Source organism: Meleagris gallopavo, chromosome 5, assembly GCF_000146605.3.
Source record: "Meleagris gallopavo isolate NT-WF06-2002-E0010 breed Aviagen turkey brand Nicholas breeding stock chromosome 5, Turkey_5.1, whole genome shotgun sequence".
Classification (NCBI taxonomy): Eukaryota; Metazoa; Chordata; class Aves; order Galliformes; family Phasianidae; genus Meleagris; species Meleagris gallopavo.
Window position 1 is genome coordinate 37,300,271 of NC_015015.2, and position 5,658 is coordinate 37,305,928.

General features: G+C 44.9%; 1 long non-coding RNA gene across 1 annotated transcript; it reads left to right on the forward strand.

Moving 5' to 3' along the window:
• Positions 1-9: 9 nt before the first annotated feature.
• LOC116216684 lies at positions 10-3,212 on the forward strand. Its single transcript, XR_004159950.1, has 3 exons — positions 10-122; positions 1,024-1,132; positions 1,252-3,212. It is a non-coding gene; the product is annotated as an uncharacterized LOC116216684 (long non-coding RNA).
• Positions 3,213-5,658: the final 2,446 nt, after the last annotated feature.

Here is a 5,658-nt window from a genome sequence, read left to right on the forward strand (position 1 = left end):
GGTGGCGCGAGCCGGAGCCGCTGGCACGGCGATCTGCCGCTGCCCGTGAGCCCTTAGGGCTGTAACAGGCCTCGGTGCAGGCAGTGAGCGGGCGTCTGCGTCCTTAGCTGTGCGTTCTGCAGGTTCTGTCACTTGTTCTGCTGTCGTTTTGTCAGTAAACCTGTCAGTCGCGGTAGGAAGCCTGCCAGAAAGTCATCGGTGCTGACTGATGGTCAACAAGCGGGTTGTTCTCGTGAGAAAATGAGGGTTTAAAAAAGCAGCACTTCTGTACTGGCTGCAGAAGTGGGTGTGTGCGCCTCAAGTGGCTGTGCCTGCAGGAGGGGTGCTGGAACAAGCAGCACAGGTGACCCTGCCCAGGGCTGGGTGGCCTTCAGGGGTCCCGTCCAACTCCAATGGTTCTGTGAAGAATCAGCCTATAAACTGATTTACTGCTAGGGGACGAGATCTTGGCATTATAATGGTTCTGTGTGAATCTCGGCTCAAGGCTTGGTAAATAAGCTAATCAAATGTTAACAGTGGGCTAGAGAACAAAGCCGAGAGCAGCATTCAAAATGCAGCACGGTCCCGTGGTGTGCCTGCGCTTTGAATGCTCCGTGCAGTGCTCATCTTCAAAAGGATGTGGAGCTCTGAGAGGTGCAGATAAATAATGATGTTCTGGGGCTGTGGAGCTGCTCCTGTGTGAGGAACGGCTAAATTAATGAGGGCTCTTCAGCCTTGAAGAGGCACCAGTGAGGGAGATATCTGGCAAGAATTACAGGCATCAAATGAAACATGGGAAAAATGAGAGTTAAACATACAGGGGTTGTTCATTCTGTGCTGTGTATTGGCATGGTAGATATTGTAGATAGCACTTTTCTTACACTGGAGAGGAGTCTAGAAAATGGGCAGAAGAAAAAGCTAATGAGTGCTGTTAAATAACAGTGTGCCCTCTTTGAGTGATGAAGTTCTGCTTTTTGTAAATTTCTGGGGCTTTGGGGGAATATTCCGGGGATGCAGCATCGTACCCTTACCTTGTCCTTACAGCCTTTTTTGGGTGCCTGCTGCCAGCCAGTGGCAGAAGTCTGTGGGTGATGGCAGAGGAGGAGAACCAGAGAAAGGGAAACTTGGTCTGCGTGACCCTGACTGATCTCTGGTAAGCAGTTAGCTAAACTTTCATTCTGACTCTGCGCTTCCTTACTGAGGCAGTATTTGAAATTTGTATAAGTTATTACCAGATGTGATCTCACATGTCCACAATTTTCATCCGTTCAGATCTTTTGCTGATAAAGTTGTTCTTATGGCTTCTGGCGAGCTTTCCAGCCATAGTGGGTAAGCTGGTGACCCGGTGAGATGCTGAAGTGAAACCGACAAACACGTATTCTTCTGATATGGAAACAGCGGATATCCACAAGGGACCTCGATGTTATATCAACAGGATACCGCAGGAAAACAAAAGACGGTCATAACTAACATGTGGGCAATACAGCACCTTTATTACTTCCAATTATGGAGCTTTTGTTCCCTTTTTTCTCTGGCATCTTCGGATTGCAGAACAGATTTTCAGTTCCTGTTCACTGCTTGGGTTTTGTTTTTATACAAACATTTTGTAACTTTTTCCTGTTGGCAAAAAACAACCAGGTGCAACTTTAAAGCAGTCTGAATTCTGACTGCATCACAGCTTCTGTTTAATGAGAATATAGCTCTCTATTAATACCCAGCTTGAATTTTCTCATGCTAAGGGAAAGGGAGGTGAAACAACCTCATAATGCAGTATTTATCTGTTTTTGTTTGCAAAACTAAGTATTTGTTTTGAATGAGCAGCGGCATTGCAAGGGCCACAGAGTAGCAATGTCAGACCTGAGGCACATCCTCTAAATTCTACAGGATTCAGGTATTTCCAGGCTGCTAGGGTTTTGAGTAGCACATCATTTTGGCACAGCTCTGAAGTGTAGTGGGTTTTTCTGAGTAAGAATGATGTTGATCCTGCTGTGGAGCATTTGAACTTTAATTGTAGGAGGAATGGCAGTTGCTGGTGGCTCACAGCTGAGAGAAGGACAAGCTCTGTTACAACATGTGTGTGGTGTGGCGATTAAACTCAACAGTAATGTGACCTGATGGTGTTGTGTCACTAACCTTGAGGACACAAAGGAAGATAAACTAATTTGCTGCCATTACATAAGAGTTGAGTACAAAGCCAAGAATGAGGTTTCGGCACAGATAAGGATTTCATTCTGAAACTTTCAAAGAATTTAGACCTTCACAGCTTTATTCATAGGAGTTGCAGTTCCTTCCTGCTGCAGTTTGCCAGCAAGTTCCCGGTAATCAGGTGCCACAGGCCTGCATTCTTTAGCTGTGCCTGGGGGTAGATAGAAAGCATGAGCATGGGATTGCTTGCTGACTGTTACACAGTAATAATCCCGGTACCTGAAAGGGTTTTGGCCTGTGTCAGCTAGCAATCTCCAAGGTGATGTGTGGGCATGGTTCAGGGCGTAGTATGCCTCCAAAGAGGAGTGTGGGTGAGGGTGGGCAATCCTCACGCTCCGTGGTCATACTGCAACGTCTGAGCCAGTTTCATACTGCGTTTCCTACTTGGTGACAAGTCCTTTACTTACCTTATTGCAATGGCTGTGTAAAGCGTTCAGTGCTCTAAGTTTACTAAACTACTCCACACTGGGGAGAATTTAAGGGAAACGCAAAGTGATTTATTTCACCAAAAGGTAGGTAGGTAGCTGTATTTGAAGACAAATATGGCAAATTAACCAAACAAGAAAATATGCTATTCTACCTGATTGTCTTCAAGATCTTTGTTTCAGCCTGAAGGCTGAGCTGAGGGGCATGGCAAGCTGCTGGGGTGGGTTCTACAGCTATTAGAACTGCACAGTGGCACTCAAACAAGCTCCCTTCCCCAGAAGGCACGTTCCTGGTTAGGAACGCTTCTTTGAGAGAAGTTTTATGTGTATTTTATACATCTTTACATGCCTACGGGCCTTCTGAGGGCAAATGCCTCACTGTGTCACTTCTGGCTCCTAACACCCGTACATTTGGTCAAGACCTGATTTGTAACAGCCTTGCTAATGAAACACCATTTGTTGTAGCTCGACTCCTTGTTGTGCAAAGGCATGACAGGAGTGCAGTATTCCTGATACCTGGACAGAATTAATGTGGCTTCTTGATAAGCCTGTCACTATAATGTATAAATAAATAGTCTTTGCCACAAGGGCTTTAGCACTTCAGAGTAGAAGTATTTTATTTTTCCTCTTAATTTTTATTACTTCTAATATGAAAAACACTTCACAAATACTTTCGTGGCAAAAGTAAATACAGCTTGTTTGCTGATTAGTTCTAGAGAACAGCTATGAATAAGACAGTTCTGGAACTGTCAGTGTCCCTGTGTTTGTGATCAAAGTGCAAACCAATTTCATTTGTTAGATACGTGGAATTGAGTATAAGGCCATGTGATCAAAACCCAACAACATCTCCTACCAAACCACTTTAACCTTAGGACCAAAATCTGCATTTTCCTCTGTGTGCCATATTTTTACTTGCTGTTGTATCAGACACAGCTAAGGGATTGAACTGTTGCACGTGTGTGAGAATGATGACCATAGCTAATTTAAGGCACGTGTAGTTGCATGAGGTAATGACCTCACAGCTTCAGTCATATGAACAGCTTAATTATTGGATATAGAATGACAGGTTGTGTCCTGCAGATGATCAGACACAGAATGTGCTGAAGACCAGTCTGACTCTTAACCAAAGGTTTGTATTTCCTTTTAAGATACATCATGCACTGAAATAATCATCTGTATTTATGAGGACAAAGTATTATATAACAATTTTCACCTGTGGATCTCTTAGCCTCCTTGTGGGCCCTAATGATAGAAGTGTTCTGTTCTGTCTTGCCATGAGATTTTCAGTATAGCGTTCGAGTACTTTCCCATTAACCTCAAATGAGACTAATACGCAAATGTGTGGTTTGTTCCTGTCTCTCCACACTGGGTTACAATATGCTAGCAGTACAGGTGGGAAGAATCATGCCTTGCAGTCTGGGAAAGCATGTACTGAAGGAGTTCATTCTCCAAATTTGGGCAGGTCCTTGGAAAGTGGGGTCTCTCACACAGACGAGCGTTACCTTTTTGCTAAGTCCATTTGTGCCGCAGGGTTGCATTAGCTGAGCACAGTCTATCTTGGTGTTTCAGATGGCTTCCTTCTATTTGATATGCTGGTGCCAGGCCTTAAGGTAAGAACCAAGTTTAATTCTGCTGTTCTCAGAATTATATGAAGAAGGTGAAGAGTGTGATCCCATGTTAACAGCCAGGTAAGTTGAAGCACTGAACAGCAATTTTGGGAAAGTTAAAATCAGTCTACATGTACATTCCTGCTGTCACCTCTGCTCTGTGTGATTCTCTTTCCTTCCTAGTTTCTTCATAGTTACTTGCCTGACCCTCAGTGAAGTAGTTTAGGAATTTACACTGACAGAAGAAATGTTTTCATATGTTGGGGTTAAATTCCAGCTGAATTTGGTCCCTAACCAAAGTTACTGCAGGATCAGTCAAATGCTAATACCAAAGCAATGCAAGAGGTAAATCCTCCGGCTTTTAGCTGGAACTGGGCTACACAGCCTCCAGAAACCCCAATCAACTGATGTGATGCATTGTGTCTGTGATCAGTAGGATCAGCTGGGTCAGGAGGAGCACAGGAATAATGTGGTGGTGGTATGAAAGAACCCAGTGGTAAATTGGGTAAAGAACTAATCGAGAGATGTTGAACTTACCTGTGTGTGAGTACCTCTAAAATCAGAGTTATGTACTCTGATAGAGCTACCTGTAGCAGTTTAAAATATAATCTTTGCTCTCTGAAGTGAGTTGATAACTTTCTTAGGTGACAGGACTCTGTGCTGTGCCATCCACAATCCTGTTGGCTGATCAAGTGATTATGGAGAGGAGCACAGTTCCCAAATGCCAAGTGACAGAGGCTGAGGTTCCCATTCCCTTTAACCGCCCCCAGGAACGTGTTAATCCCAGCTGGGAGAACAGGCTGGAGAGACTGGCCTGGGGATGCCTGGAACCAGCCATCAGCACACAAGTCAGACACCCATAACAGTGCTTTTAGGCTCAGCTGCCTCTAAATCTGGGTCTCTGGGGTCCTGAGAAACATCACCCATTCACTAGAGCTTCTTAGTCCCAAATCTGAATTTCCACGCTTGTCTGCATGTAAGGAGCTAAAAAAAACATGCTGTAGTTTTTACTGGAGCTGACTGACATGTGAAAGTGTCTTTGTAGCCTTAGTGTTCTGTCTCATGATGGATGTGCATCATGATCCTAAACTATGGCAAAGCCTTCCAGTGAAACAGCAAAATGCTGTTTATGTCTCCTGGGTTTCATCAGCCCCTTCCAGGTCCTGTATCTGCAGAGTTCTCGGAGGTGCTTGGGGTTTCATCGTTAGACCCGTAACCCTTTGTGCATTTCTTAGAGCCGGAGCGCCTGGAGTCATGTGGTTATGTAAGAATGTAAACGTAATTTTTTGTTAAGCATATGATTAGATCTCGAGATTGAGGAGGAAAGTTGCGCAATGTGAACCCAGCAGCCACAGGCGTTGGAAGGAAGGAGCAGCGTTCAGCGTTTGCAGCAGCGAGGCGGTCTCTCGCTCCCCGCGGCTCCGGCCGTGAGCACGCGGGCG